The sequence below is a fragment of the Anabrus simplex genome, chromosome 5 (assembly GCF_040414725.1).
Source record: "Anabrus simplex isolate iqAnaSimp1 chromosome 5, ASM4041472v1, whole genome shotgun sequence".
Lineage (NCBI taxonomy): Eukaryota > Metazoa > Arthropoda > Insecta > Orthoptera > Tettigoniidae > Anabrus > Anabrus simplex.
The window spans coordinates 233,525,884-233,541,323 of record NC_090269.1 but is presented as its reverse complement, the minus strand read 5'-3'; the positions used below and the strand labels follow the sequence as shown (position 1 = coordinate 233,541,323).

At 38.1% G+C, this 15,440-nt stretch overlaps 1 protein-coding gene across 2 annotated transcripts in view; it reads right to left on the bottom strand.

Annotated features, from left to right (window-relative positions):
- The window catches only part of Lasp (LIM and SH3 domain protein Lasp), a 323,083-nt gene that overhangs the window by 56,882 nt on the left and 250,761 nt on the right, over positions 1-15,440 (bottom strand). The gene's annotated exons all lie outside the window — the stretch shown is intronic.

The window sequence follows — 15,440 nt, the reverse complement described above, 5'->3', positions numbered from 1 at the left end:
AGTGTTGATATTGAATGTACCAATGTACGTGGAGGTTTTGTGGGATAGTTTACCAGAGAGCTCCGACTCTCTCCCATGTTTTCGTGGTTGTCCAGGCTCCCCAGAATCCGAAAGCCTGGTTGCCGTCTCAATGCGACGGGTGGATTGGATACCACCTGGGGTAATGTTGTTAGTACGCTCACGAATCATGTTTGGCTTGTAATAGAAAATCCAGCAGTGCTGGGTGCTTAGAACCAGGGATTGTTAGTTCCTGGAGCTTGGTATTGCCGCCGCACCTACAAGGTGACACAGGCGGACCAGGAAGCCGGTGGATACCACTCAGACGCACCTGGATTTTAAACAGGCTTTTTATTACTATCCCAAAAAGCAAGGATGCCTCATCCGCCAGTTCCGCCGTACCAATGATCTTCATCTCCGCCTTCACTGCCGTTGAGATCTTCACTCGTAACCCTGAGCTGGGACCCTTACCAGAAGATACACACCGGGTCAGTGTGCGCTGGGACTCACATAGGCAGGGGCGCCATCCCTGGGCAGGGCTGCCTCCGAAGAGGGTCCCTACCTGCTACCTTGTTGTTATTATTATTATTATTATTATTATTATTAATTTGTGTGTTTTCTAAGAAATCGAGGTATATTTTGGCTAGAATGCCTGAAGTTGGTGAGCCCATAGCTAAACCATCTTGTTGGTAAATGGTGTTATCAAAGGTGAAATAATTATTTTTGAGAACCAATTTTAAGATTGACATGAAGTCTTGAATTTCTAGTTTACTCAGATTACTGAATTTGTTAAAGTTGTTGTTTATTTTGGGGAATAATATGGAAATTGGAATACTAGGATACATTTTTACGATGTCAAAAGAATGGAGAGAAAAATTTGGTTGGATGTCAAAGTTCTTTAATTTGTCGATTAATTCAGAAGTGTTTTTGATAGATTTGTTGGCTAAAAATCGATAATTTTTTAGTAAAAATGTTTGGATGAATTTAGAAGTATTATATTAGGGACTGGGTCTGTAATTGATTATTGGGCAGATGGAATGTTAGTTTTATGAATTTTTGGAAGGGCTTTGGCAGTGAGTAGGCCTGGGTTGATGTTTATTAATTTAGTTTTTTTCTTGATCTGTCAGGAGAAAGGAAGGGTTTTTTAAGGTTTGTTTGAGTAAGCGTTGGATTTTAGTGGTTGGGTCTTTTTTTACTATAGAAAAAGAAGAGTTGTTGAATAACACTCTGGTTTTAGCTATGTAGTCAGTTTTTTCCATTATGACAATGGTGTTGCCTTTATTAAATTTAGTAATGATGAGATTATTGTCGATTTTCTTTTTAAGATCTAAAATGTGTTTATTGTCATTAATTAAATTATTAATATTATTATGATTTAGGGATGTGTTTTTGTTATTATTAAGGATTTTTTCAAGTTTTCCTTTTACTTCATATCTGATTTCATCTTGTTCTTCTGTTGGCATTTTATTAATGGCTACTTCAGATTCAATTGTTAAAATGGTGGCTATATTGAGAGTACTGACGTTGGGCCAATTGTGTCTGAGGCCCTTAGAAAGAATTAAATTTTCATCATCACTCAGAGTTGTTTTAGATAAATTTACAATGGGAGGATGGAAATGTTCCATGGTTTTGGAAGGTGTGTTAATGTTCTTAATATGATATTTATGTGAAGAAGAATTGTTCTTTAGAATGTTGAGTTTTTTTCTCAAGGGTTTGTTGCTTAATTGACAATTCATGAAATAATTTATTATCAACTTGAGTTAGGAAGAGGTTCCATTGTGCACTAGGGAGAAGATTAGCAATTTCTAGGTGTGTTTCATATAATCTGTTATTTAAAAATGATTTGTTTTTTATAAGAAATGGATTTCGTTTTTCAACCAAATTTCGTTGGTTATTCTTTGGGTTTTTAATGTGTGAGGAGAAGAAAGGGTTTTTCTGACAACTTTGAAGAAATTTAAGAGTAAGGTTATAGGGGATGCATTGTTTTAGGAAGTCTATATCTTTTCCTAATTTAGCAATCTTGATCTTTAGGCCCATGTAAGAGAAGGCTTTATGTTTAGCTTGGTTAGCTCGTGCATTTAAAGATAAAAATTTCTCTAACATCCTCTTTTGGGCCAGATATGTTGATGACACATTAGTAATCTTAAATGAAGAATCAACCAACACAGCCTATACAATTCTTCTTCTTCTTCTTCTTCTTCTTCTTCTTCTTCTTCTTCTTCTTCTTCTTCTTCTTCTTCTTCTTCTTCTTCTTCTTCTTCTTCTTCTTCTTCTTCTTCTTCTTCTTCTTCTTCTTCTTCTTCTTCTTCTTCTTCTTCTTCTTCTTCTTCTTCTTCTTCTTCTTCTTCTTCTTCTTCTTCTTCTTCTTCTTCTTCTTCTTCTTCTTCTTCTTCTTCTTCTTCTTCTTCTTCTTCTTCTTCTTCTTCTTCTTCTTCTTCTTCTTCTTCTTCTTCTTCTTAACAACATTGACTCTAACATTAAATTCACCCTTGAATCAGAACACAACAAAACTCTTAATTTTCTAGACTTAACTATAACTAGACATCCTTCAACTTACAAAATTTTCAGAAAACCAACCCAAACAGCAACCACAATACGTCAAGATTCATCACACCCTCAAGCACATGAAATGAAATGGCGTATGGCTTTTAGTGCTGGGAGTGTCCGAGGACAAGTTCGGCTCGCCAGATGCAGGTCTTTTGATTTGACACCCGTAGGTGACCTGCGCGTCGTGATGAGGATGAAATGATGATGAAATTAACCAATTATGGTTAAAATTCCCGACCCCACCGGGAATCGAACCCGGGACTCCTGTGGCCAAAGGCCAGCACGCTAACCATTTAGCCATGGAGCCGGACTCAAGCACATAAACGTGCTACTTATAACGGCCTAATGTTTCGTGCCTTCAACACCCCTATCTCTAAAAGAGATTTAAATAATGAATTGAACACCATCCGTACTATTGCTAAATTTAATGGCTTTAACAACTCTTTCATAAACCGTATCATCAACAAATTCAAACACCATCCTAAAACTACGTTATCAAAAGACAAAGCCAAACCCACTGCATTTTCCACTTTTACTTTCACTCAAGATGCTTATAAAATAACTAATTATTCTTAAACACAACATGAAAATTTCTTTTAGAACCAATAACAGAAATCTTGATATAATACACAACTCTAAATCAGTAAATAAATCTAATGCTTTTTCTAATTCCGGAGTATACAGATTCAAATGTAACAACTGCAGCTCCTCATAAATCGGGCAAACTGGCCGCAACTTTAAACATCAAATACTCCGAATATATCAACGCCATTAAATACAACAGATTCTCTGCTATAGGACAACACATACAAGACTCCAAGCATAATTTCACCATTATTGAAAAAGACATAAAAAATACTTAAAATAATTAACAAAGGCCCCCTCCTAAACACTACCGAAAATTGTTTTATTTACCTTGACCAGTACTTCAACCCTAATTTCAATTTAAATGACATTTCTGAAAAACCCAATATCCTATTTGACTTCCTAATTCTTCTTCTCAAAATTTCTAAATTTCAAAACCCAAATTCTATATTCCATGCCTTACAAAGTTCCTACCCACGTTTTCTACCTCCAATAACCCACCCTCCTAACCTACCCTAAACTACCCCTCCTTTATTTCCCTATCTTATCCTTTCCCATCCTCTTTTAACTTCCAATCCTTTTAATCTTCTCTTATCTACTAATCCTCTTCCTTTATTAACTTATTCTATCTTTTCTTTTCACCTCTCCTCTCGGGGGAAAAAAAAAAACTATGCTTTCCGAATTGAACTGTATATACTACAGTGCCACCTGCATTTTGGGTCTTTACATTCAAATTTAAACTCTTGCCTTGCGCTGCCTTGGACTACCTCAATTACGAAAAATCATGAAATTTTTATCTTTAAATACTGTGTCTTATCACGCCCGGCTACAAAGGGAAGTCATTGAAATCCTGAAGCACACCAATAGCTTCAACCGTAAGGAGGAATCTGAACAGATAAACAAAGCCTGGTTTCCAGTTTTGAAAGCTCTAAATCCTGAAGGACACAATAGCCGCAGCAGACCAGAAGAAAGTAACGGGTGATCAGCTGCCTCCGCCAAGGCAGGTCAATATACACCGGGCTCCCTAACGCTTCAGCCATTGGCCGAAGAACAGCCAATCAGTGACCGCCCCCCCACCGTGGCGGCCAGCAGGCGAGCAGCGTACCGTATCCTGCACTATATAATGAGGTGGAATTACAACAGCACTTCATTCCACTGAGAGCTTCACTGCTATCGAAGTCAGTCGGAACCCTTGACAATGCCGAATGCAATCTTCGGTGAAACGTCGGGACATTCACTCGCTCCTGGACCATGGCCTACAAGCCCGGAAAACGCCGACATGTTTTGTAATGCCGGCCGTAAAAGCCTCAATTGCTACAATAATGTTATTGGTTTTACATTCCACTAACTACTTTGACAGTTTTCAGAGACAGTGAGGTGCAGGAAGGAGTTCTTTTAGTTAACGTAAGAAATTTCATTTTTCCGTATTGAACCAAGAATTATAATAAATAAACTTGATATTTCCACCTATTCAATACAATTTTAATGCTGTTATTCAATTACAACATATTAAATTTCACAGGACTAGTTTCGACGCGGACTTGCGTCATCTTCAGCTTTTTTGGAAAATAAGCAACCTTAAAATTCATGACATGTCTTAAAATGTTTGGCATGAAATCCAGTTCAATCTATAATTAAAACCTTAACTCATTAAAAACTATTATGACAAGTAAAAGACTTGCAAGTCAGTCGTATAATAAAAGTTCATTGGTTAAATGATATTCTTATGATCAAGCAGTTATGGAGCCCTTAAATTTGTTGAGCGATAGATAAAATGTGTTCCATTTCACTACAACTTGTATACTGCTGAACCATATCGAAAAACGTGAAGGTTGGTCATATGGAATTTTCTGCATAAAATCTTCTGTCTTAGGCCTATGAGGTGGAAACATTAAAGTAGTTTCTTGTGATGTTTGTGAAACCAATGTTTCCTGGTTCAATGCGGAACCTGTAAATATATTAAAACGCGGTTAACGATTTAACATTTAACACATATGTTGTAATTGAATAACAGCATTAAAATTGTATTGAATAGGTGGAAATATCAAGTTTATTTATTGTAAGGAGTTCTTTAACATGCCAGTTCCCATTATATGCCAGTAAATATACCAACACGAGGGTGAATTATTCGAGGACCTTCAAATACCATCAAACTAAGCCGGGATCGATCCCGCCAACTTGAGCTCAGTAGGCCAGCGCTCTACCGCCTGACTTACCCAGCCCAGGCAACAAACTTTTTTTCTATTGCTCCAAGAATGTTTCTAAATGATATGAATGTCCTTTCAACATCACGGACAATATTTAGGCACGGATATAACAGTAATAAGTTTCTTGCAACCAATAGTAAGCTGTTCTACAATGCACTCTACACCAAAGGTGTACAAATTGTACTTCAGGCTTGCCTGCCCCAAGCTGCTCTGCAACAAGCAAAGCAGCTTAGCAAGAGTGCACGCGTACTGAGCACGCTAGTCATAGCAAACCAAAACCTGGGTTTTGCTTAAGCCTGAAAAGTTGCCTGGGACCCGTTCAGACTGCCGGATTTGACAAGAGTGAATGTGAAGTTTGCTATCGATGCGAAGTGAATGTGTCGTTATATGTTAGTGTAGTTACATATTGCATCAAGTGCAGCCCGTTGTAGTTAGAGGTGCAATCAGCAGGAAAATGAACAATTCAACCGTAAAGGAAATCGAAGAAAAATTAAAAAGTGGCGAATTTATTCTAGCAATAAAACAGGGCTCAAGTCTAGCATAAGAAAAAAGTTTAGTCGCAATGCAATTTTTGTAAAAAGCTACTCAGCACCCATTCAAGGACCTCAAGTATGTTGCGACATGTCTGCAAATTTGACCCCAATTTACCACAGTGTAAAAATATTTTGAAAGAGTACAAGGACTTGGTGACTGACAAGTACGTGGAAATGTGCGCCAAGGACTTGAGACCGTTTACAACTATTGAGGGCAAAGGATTTTTAAATTTAGGGATAACACAGATAGAAAAGCAAAAAGTATGGCACGGTGGATATTAAAAATGTTATACCCTCTCGAGTCACAATTGCTAGGAAAGTACAAACCTTCGCGGATAAAGCGTGCAGTAAAATGCTTCCCGATATAGTGCACGCTATTCAATCTGGTATCTGTGCAAGTACCACTGACCTGTGGACAGATAATTACAAGGGTGTGCACTATATGTGTATCACAATGCACTTTATGTCCAAAAACTGGTGAAAATTTTTGCAGGGAATTGGAAGATCGTTTGAAAGGACTTGGCGTTTCTCATGAAGATATTCGCAAAATTACATTTGTAACAGGCCAAGGAAGCAATATTATTAAAGCCCTCAGTATAATAATTAGTTAATTCATTATTTATTATGCCTATGCAAATTAGATATTTTTAATATTTTAACATTAGCATAAAATATCAATAATGTGGGCATATGTAATTTCAGAGCAGTTACCCAATCAAAATACACAAGAAGCCCCATCTTCTTCAAAAGAAGAAAATTGAGTGCAACGTAAGAAAGCAAAATTTGTCGATTGGGCAGAAAATTCGCCAATGATACATGATGAGGTCGATAGGTACTTGCAAAAAGGGTTTATTAGTGACAAAAATATACTGCGGTGGTGGAAAAATAATTCACATAGACTTGCCTGTGTAGCGAAAAAAGTGCTTAACATACCCGCTACGAGTGCTTCCAGCGAGAGGGTCTTAAGCTGCTCGGGAAATTTAATCTGCGAAAACCGTTCCCATCTTGATGCGCAAAGACTTAATAACCTCATAGTAAAATGAGATGGCGGATGGCTTTTAGTGCCGGGAGTGTCCGAGGACATGTTCGGCTCGCCAGGTGCAGGTCTTTTGATTTGACGCCCGTAGGCGACCAACGCGTCGTGATGAGGATGAAATGATGAAGACGACGACACATACACCCAGCCCCCGTGCTAGTGAAATTAACCAATGATGGTTAAAATTCCCGACCCTGCCGGGAATCGAACCTGGGACCCCTGTGGCCAAAGGCCAGCACGCTAACCACTTAGCCATGGAGCCGGACAGCTCATAGTAATACACACAAACTATAATGTGTCCATGCATTAAATATTGGTATGCAGTATGTACAGTATGAGGCAACCACAAACCAAGAGAGCAAGTGGCAAAATTACACTTCTAAACTGATTAGGTTTATAATTATTTCATTTGGTTTTGTGGGGAAGGTGTTCCCAAATTATTAAATGTATTTCAAAAAGTTACCTATAAAATTAATATTTTTTAAAGATATTTATGACTGAGGCCTGTTTCATAAAACTAACTAATAATATTAGCTAATAATATTAGAACTCGTAAAACAAATTATTAGTTGTCAAAATTCTGTTTCATAAAGATGTATGCATGACTAATAAAATGGCTTCACTAATAATATTAGTTCATTAGTCAGCTGATACAGTGTGAGGTTAGAATCGATTTGTTGCATGTTCTTAGTTTGTTTTTGTTCCTTGAAGTAGGCTAGCGCTTGACCCGCTCATACTCTGTACTTTTTTGTTTGACTACAACCGGAACCGGCTATTCAGTGCAGTTTCAGATTCTTGTCAGTTTATATAGGCTACAATGGGTAAAAGAAACGACAATAATGTCAGGAAAGAAAGTTTCCTTAGAAAAGTGCTGGAGTTGAAGGGGCAGTTGTTCGGAGCCTTTTCACTAACCGTGACAAAGGACTCGAAGAGGCAAGCATGGATGGAACTGCGGGATTATGCTATGGCTATTGGGCTGGTCACAGCCAACAAAGATCACACTTATGTGCGGGATGCTACTTGGCCTAACATGAGGAGCAGAACAGTGGTAAGTTTTAGCTGTTGTTTTTCTCTTAGTTGGAGGTTATGTTAGTGTTTATTTACTAACTTCAAGCCACCCTTTTCTCAACTGGGTGTCGATATTTTTTAAAGGGGGAGAAGGGGAAATAAGGAGACTATTAGCTCCGCAGTATAGTTTACTGTGCTGTATACTACCCATAGTCATTTAACATTATGCATCATACAGCCATCCTTTGTGTTTTTATGACTGTGACTGAGCAGAACATAACCTGAAATGAATTCCAATGATATTTATAAATCTTTGTTATAATATGCAAAAAAGCATACAAAAATTATTGTATACAATAGATGTAGGTAGTACTTTAGTATAGACAGTTACAACAGGATGTCCTTCTTCTAGACTTACATGGTTTCTTTTATTTACAGGCAAAAGTTGATAATGCTTATCAGACTGGAAGTGGGGGAGGAAGTAGCAAAAAATTAGATGTCATAGACCACCTGGTTCTTGACATTATCGGAAGAGAATCTCCTGTTTAACAGGGATTCGGAACAGAAAATTCTCTTGGAGAAATCGTTCTTCCTACAATGGGACCAACTTCCGCTTCAACCAGTGACTATATAGTGGCGTTGGAAGAAAGTAGGCCTATATCTGCCACTGAAATTGATGGAAGCTGGCAAAATGGAGAGCTCCAGCATCAGCAGGAGACACCTAAGGCTAGAGGTAAGCTGGAAATGATTTAACTTAAGACTGTATTCTGGTATCTAATTCCACCTCTTGACTGGGACTTCTTTGTGTGACTTTAAACTTACAGGCTCAGGGTGCCCGCTAGTAACCAAGATCTGTTTTCTCTGGATTACATTTAGTGGAACACTGTACATAATAATGTGATGCTTGAGCATGTTTATCCTACTCTGGTATAGTCATCTTGAAACATATTTTGCATGAACACTAATGGCATAAAGAAGTTGAAATAAATGTATCATATGTCAAAAAGCTACACTTCATCATAAAATATAAATCTGTGAAGTGGATCATCGGCAATCCCATTGTACACAGCCACTACAACCAACAAAAATTGACTACAGTGCTCACAGCAAGCCATCAGTCATTCCTCTAATGCCTGTGCTCATCAGGGACCCTTTCTTGAAATTGGCACGAGTGAGCATGCCAGTTTTAAACATGCTCACAACAGAAACGTGTGGATTATTGTTCAGAAACTTGGGTACGTTCCCAGTTCTTGTCGCAAATGGAAGTGTCGTTAAATATGTAAGCTGGTCAACTAGTGTGTACAAAAGAAACACACCACTGACACAGTACTTTATTTGTAGAATTCTTTTCTGTGATAATTTCCTTTTTCTATAATATTTTCTCCTTAATAGCAAGGGAAAATCTGGGACAAATATTCGTTTATAGGAAGGGGAGTTAGGGATTGGAATAACTTACCAAGGGAGAACTCTTTTCTGTGATAATTTCCTTTTTCTATAATATTTTCTCCTTAATAGCAAGGGAAAATCTGGGACAAATATTTGTTTATAGGAAGGGGAGTTAGGGATTGGAATAACTTACCAAGGGAGATGTTCAATAAATTTCCAATTTCTTTGCAATCATTTAAGAAAAGGCTAGAAAAATAACAGATGGGGAATCTGCCACCTGGGCGACTGCCCTAAGTGCAGATCAGTAGTGATTGATTGATTGACAATACTTGAGCACCTCTACGGTATGTAAATTATATGGGCAGATTTTAAAACATTGGGCGTTTGAAAAAAAAACATTAAGAAGATAAGAGTTATTGTCTTTTTAATCTGTAATATTATAATTTAAATTTTGATTCAACGATTACAAGGCAATTAGGCCTACAAATTTATATTATTATTCCTAGCATTTACCCGTTGGTGCAAGGTCCGCCATTTTGCACGATCTTGGGCATCGTGTGGTCTTAACATGAGAGTCTTCGTATCATTTACTGTGTCATGCCAGCTTTGCTCTGGACGTTCGTGTGGACGTTGTCCATTAATTTCAAAGGAGTGAGTTAAATTGGCTCCGGGCGAGTTGGCCATGCGGTTAGGGGCGCACGGCTGTGAGGTTGCATCCGGGAGATAGTAGTTTCGAATCCCACTGCGAAAGCCCTGAAGATGGTTTTCTGTGATTTCCCATTTTCACATCAGGCAAATGCTGGGGCTGTACATTAATTAAGGCTACGACCGCTTTCTTCCAACTCCTAACCCTTTCCTATCCCATCGTCGCCTTGAGACCTATCTGTGTTGGTGCGACATAAAGCCGCTAAAAAAAAAAAAAAAAACTGTTCCAGATGCGGCACACAGGACATGACCATACCATTTGAGATGCTTTTCCTGTGCTTTCTCAGTGATGAGTGCAATGCTCATTTGCTAGTGAATGGTGTCGTTTTTGACATGATACAAGTGTGATGCCATTTTCATATTATACAATTTATTAACTTCATTATATATACCCGCATTGACTTTTGCTCACCTGTAATGGAGTGTGTTCCACCTTCCAATACCTATTTTATTGTAGGCCTTTATATGTTTAGGACTAACACATTACACACGGTATTGATAATAATTAGGACAAAAAATAGCTGAAGATGTCTCTAATAGAGACTAAAACATAATAGCCGAATATGTGTCTATTACAGATTATTTATAAAGGCTGGTGTTTAACAATTTATTCCTGTCATTAGTCTTAGGGTACCCATTTTCTGGAAAAATAGGGAAAGCATGGAAAACACAGGGAAATGACTTGTCACATCAAAATTAATCTTTCAGTGTAATACTGTACTCAAACGTAATACTGATATTAGGCGCGACACGAGCCGAACGCAGTGAGTAGTATTTTGAGAGAGAGATAGAGACAGATAGTGAACACATGCGGTAATGAAGAAGAGTGAATGAAAAAGAGAGACATACTTGCACGAACCGCTCAAATGTTCCATCAGCCGTATTGTTCCAAATACAGTGTGTCCCACTCTCAGCATGGCCGGGAGACTACATGCATGTTCTGAGCGGTATATTAATAACCTTCTGCGTATTCTGTGTCCACTATTACTACATTTATTGCTTACTCATGCACCCAATAGCCTTCATCATGAGTACTAACCTCTTTAATTTCACTATGTACGGAGGATTTTGAGATACCGACTTCTTGTGCAACACATTGTACAGATGTAGTGGGAGATCGTACGAATGATGTGTTAATGTCGATATTTTTTTCTAATAGAATCCCTCGTTTCAGTTTAGGAATCACAACATTAAGTGATCCTGTTAATTTATTCACGAGATATCTGTTTCTTTACCTGGAAGAGGAACCCCGGGAAATCTCTTCTGAAATTGCCTACTCACCTCTTTATGAGTCGGTTTTTACATATGTGTCATACATAAGAATTCTTTGTTCTAATATGAATTTAACTGGCATTTCAACATTGTAGTAATGTAATTAATCTAATTAATTCTACTGTAATTCAGCCCCACACGGTCTTGTAACAAATGTATCGCTTCACGGCTTCCCACGACACACAAACTTGAGTACTATACGCAAACTTTTTCTTGAGCCCGATTTTTACGGGGTGAGGGGTAAGGAGGGAGCGTTGACGGTTCCGGTTATACTGCCAACTGGATGGAAATGAAATCTGAATTGAATCGATAATATGATCGATCGATATGAATTTTCTAAACATTTATAATCTTATGCCAACAACTCTGTTACACATACATTATTTAACATTATACAACATTTCTCGATGCAAATCTTGTTCCTAGCATGAATTATTATATAGTTTGGCTTTGCTGTGTAAACAACATCAGTACTAGTTCGTAAAGTGTATGCCAGATGTCGCACAGCAATGCATAGTTTGTGTTTCAAAGGTTGCCAATATGGATATCGAAGATAACCGAGGTCTACCGATTCAGCAATAGGGAGCTCAGGGCTCAAGCAAAGGTTTGCGTATAGTAACTGACCTCCTCATGGCAATGCAGTGAGTCAGCATGAGGTTATGAATACACCGCCCGGAGTGTGTATGTCGACTACCAGCTCCTCTGGGAGCGTGACACACTGTACCAGCTTCTCCACCGTAGCTACCATTGTGGACTTCACTCATAACCCTGGCTGGGGCCCTCCGTATTTATTTGGGGATGCAGCCTCTGAAGGTTGGCGGGCTCCCCCGAGGCAATCACAAATCAATGGGAAAAGGTTTATTATCTATGAACATTTAATTTTTCTATCAAGGTCTGGAATTACGTTTCATTAAGAGTGAATTTTAAGCTACACCACATGTAATACTAGATACATCACACGTCTCTTGCACTGCCTCCTTTAAGCGGTTACCACAAGTACCGGTATGTCTTTTTCATTAAATGTCTTTCGCTACCACACGTGCGCACTCTATCTGTCTCCATCTCTCTCTCTCTCTCTCTCTCTCTCAAACTACTACTCGCTGCGTATGACTCACGTCGCATCTAATATCAGTCTCTCTCGATCATTGCATCTGGAGTACAGTCTTAAATTGAAAGATTAAATTTGTCCATAAAATGGGTACCCTGAGATCAATAGTGGGAATCAATTATTAAACATTAGCCAATATAAATTAGCTTAACTGTAAGTCTTAACTTTCACCTAATTTTCTCCTTTTTTTTATAGGTACTGTTAAGAAGAGGGTACTCGTCCAGCATCCCGAGGAAACTAAAGAAATAGAGTCCCTCAAAAAACGGAAGCTTCAACTTGAAGTCCGGAAGCTGGAGCTGGAGGTATGGGAGAAGGAAAATTTACTCAATATTGAGCATTCACCCCTCACAAGTGGTGTTCAGGAACGTGGGAAAAAGGAACTTTCTGTACCAAACGAATATTTAATTGTAGAAAACAATGATGGTAACTTTGTTGTAGTTCAGCCTTATATGTAAAAAGTGTAAATAAAAATCATAAAAAGCACAAAATTACTGTGTTGGGTGTTCATATGATTTGTTTTTTATGCATCACAATGTCTGTTCACACGAAGTGGTCGTAAAGGAATTGCAGTTTTTCTTGAGCCTGGACTGGAACCTCCTCACCCTCCTGAATATCCTCTTGCTCCAAATGATCCTCTTCCATTTCAGGAGCCATGTAGTTATCTAGATGTCTTGACAGGTTACAAAGTACTACACAAGCATTGATAACTTTACAAGCAAAGGTGGGATTTAATCGCATACCAATGCTAAGGACAGGAATTTTTTCTTTAAGGAGTCCTATTGCACACTCTATAACCCTCCTTGTTTTTTTATGTGCTCTTAAAAATCTTTGTTGAGACTGACTAGCAAAATCTCGGATTACTGGTGGTATGAGCCAAGATTTTAAAGGATAGATGGAGTCTCCAAGCAGAACTGCACCAGGGAAAGGTCTCCAGCCATTAGCCATCCTATTGTTCAAGCCACTTAATCTTAGAACCCTAGCATCGCTGACACTGCCAGGCCAGTTTGCACATACATAGTAGAATTCTAAATTTGGCCCACATACTAGCAGAACATTCAAGGAATGTTTCCCATGTCGATCAACAAATGCCGGTTCATATGCACTTGGTGCATCAATTTTGATAAGTGTTCCATCAAGTACTCCACAAATTAAAGGAATACCACCAAGTTCAGTGAATCTGGCAACTACTTCACCACAGTCAGCTGGCCAATGTACAACATCCTGAAGAAGAGTGTTATTTATCGCAGTCACAACTCGGTGCACAACTCTGCAGACTGTTGCTTTTGAAACACCGTGCATATCAGAAATACAATGATACTGTGCACCACTACCTAACCAGTGTAGTGCAATCTGAAGCTGCTGTTTTGAGGTTAGTGCTTCATTCATTGCAGTGGGAGATTCTAAGATATTACCAATCCTATCAAGCACATATTCAAATGTTCTGTAATCTAACCTAAATCTCTCATTGTATTCATATGATTGTTCCATACCAGTATAGGCTGTTCTTGGTCTAAAAGTTCTTGGACGGCGAATATAAACTCTCTCCTCATCACTATTTGAATCAGAGTCAACCATTTCACTGATCTTCAAAATTCTATGCCAATATATCAATATACCACACACTTTGGTTTCACTAATAATATGAAATATGAGTCAAAATACACTAATAGAAATAATCCCAATAATATGAGTAAATTTTATTAGTTATGTTGTCTATGAAACAATTTACTAATATTATTAGGAACATCTACTAATAATTTAGACTCAAACTAATAACCAATATTATTAACTAATAATTTTATGAAACACAATACTAATATTATTAGTTAATATTATTGGTTTTTACTAATAATATTAGTGAAATATGTTTTATGGAACAGGGCCCCCTGTACCTACATTGTGTACTGTATATCTTTGCTTTTTATTTTCTCGAATAATCCATAATAAATTATATTTATGGTCATATTTACATCAACTGTCATTATGTTATTTAAATATTCAAATATTTTGTTGAGAGAACCTACTTTTTATTAAGTAACTATTTTTGACAGAGAGAAATATTATTTGTTAATTAGTTACATAAGACGTCTCAATTACGAAATAAATTTAAACAACTTTGTAATGACTAACATAATACTAAATAACCATATAAAATAATGTGTGTGTTGACGAATCCTATATAAATTCTGGCATGTAACAACCCCTTTCCTGTCTGCATTCATGCGAGTCTCATATCAGCACAATGAACAAGCAAACATCTATTAACGCAGCAGGAAGAAGAAAGCAAGCAAGCAAGCAAGCAAGCAAACTAACCTGTAGCCTGCCTAAGTTGGGCTGAGCTTGACCTGGCCAGGAGTGCAGCAGCCTGCCTGTACTGTTGTTTACGTGCAGCTAGCTTGCTTGCCTACTCTCCAGGCAAGCATGGGCAAGTTAAATGCTGAGTTTGTACACCTCTGCTCTACACACTGTTTAAGTTTCTCTGACCTGCCACTATAATAAAATGAAATATTTTGATTTACCATACTGGTAAGCAAAGAGCAAAACTGCATTAGAATGTCTGTAGTACTGCTGACAGGGCAGCCCTGCAGTATAGGGGTAGCATGCCGGCCTCTTACCAGGAAGCTCATGATTAGATTCCTGGCCAGGACAGGGATATTTACCTGGATCTGAGGGCTAGTTTGAGATCCACTTAGCCTATGTGATTACAACTGAGGAGCTATATGATGGTGAGACAGCAGTCTCAGTCTTGAAAGCCAAGAATTACGCTCGAGAGGATTTCCAGTGCTGTCTATGATACCTCATAATCTACAGCCCTTTGAGCTAAGCAGTGGTCACTTTGTAAGCCATGGCCCTTTGGGATTATTGTGCCATAGGGTTTGGTATTATTGTTGACAGGTGGCATGGCAAAATGATCAAAACTCTTATAGACTACATAAGTCAGCTTCTTGCTTCAATTAGCTGTTCTTTTAATCACAACTTTTATATATGAATCATAGCATCCAATATTATACATTTGTTCAGAGTCGAGAATGCCTTCGAGTGCTTTGTTGACTGCA